We start from the raw sequence: 664 nt of genomic DNA, 5'->3' as shown, positions 1-664 counted from the left end.
AAAAAGTTAATAATTAAAAAAAGAAATAGTTGTGTGGATCAAACTGATCTGTTTTGTTGTCTTTGCTGCTGCGTCATCTTGGGAACGCACGTCGGTGTCTGGCCCTTGGCTGGTTCCATGCCCAGCAGTCCCTCTGGGCCCCTGCAAAGAACTTGGGCTTGGGGTCCAGCTGCCAACCCCTCCTGCTGGGGTTGCCAGGTAAGGCTGGACCCACTGATAGCAGTGGAGCATGTCTGGGGCTCACCCCAGGTGCCTGTCCTGGTGGCCTTGCTGTGTGGAAGAGTTCATGGCCAGCTGGCTGAGGGATCAAGGTCTGCCACGGCCAAGTGCACCCTCATTTGCTCAGGAAATGGACTCTGAGGCTGTGATTTGCATCACATCCCTGGCAGTTCAGTCCCAAGGTACCTGTCATTTTCTCTCCACACTGCCTGTGTGCTTGGGGGTTAGAAAAGCCTCGTGCTTTGCCTGCACAACTGAAGATAAAGTGAATTACACAAGAGCAGAAGAAGAGCAGAGGGTGCACCCACCTCCCAGGTAAACCCAGTAGTTACAAATGCTGTGACCAGCAGTGGTTTATATTTGGAAGATGCACACATTCTGCTTGAGATGTGCCTGTAGAGGGAAAAAGCACAGGCAGCTTCCTGCTGGGTGGCCCTGCCAGAGC

The sequence above is a fragment of the Geospiza fortis genome, unplaced genomic scaffold, assembly GCF_000277835.1.
Source record: "Geospiza fortis unplaced genomic scaffold, GeoFor_1.0 scaffold130, whole genome shotgun sequence".
NCBI classification, from domain to species: Eukaryota; Metazoa; Chordata; class Aves; order Passeriformes; family Thraupidae; genus Geospiza; species Geospiza fortis.
Note: the sequence above shows the minus strand (reverse complement) of the source record.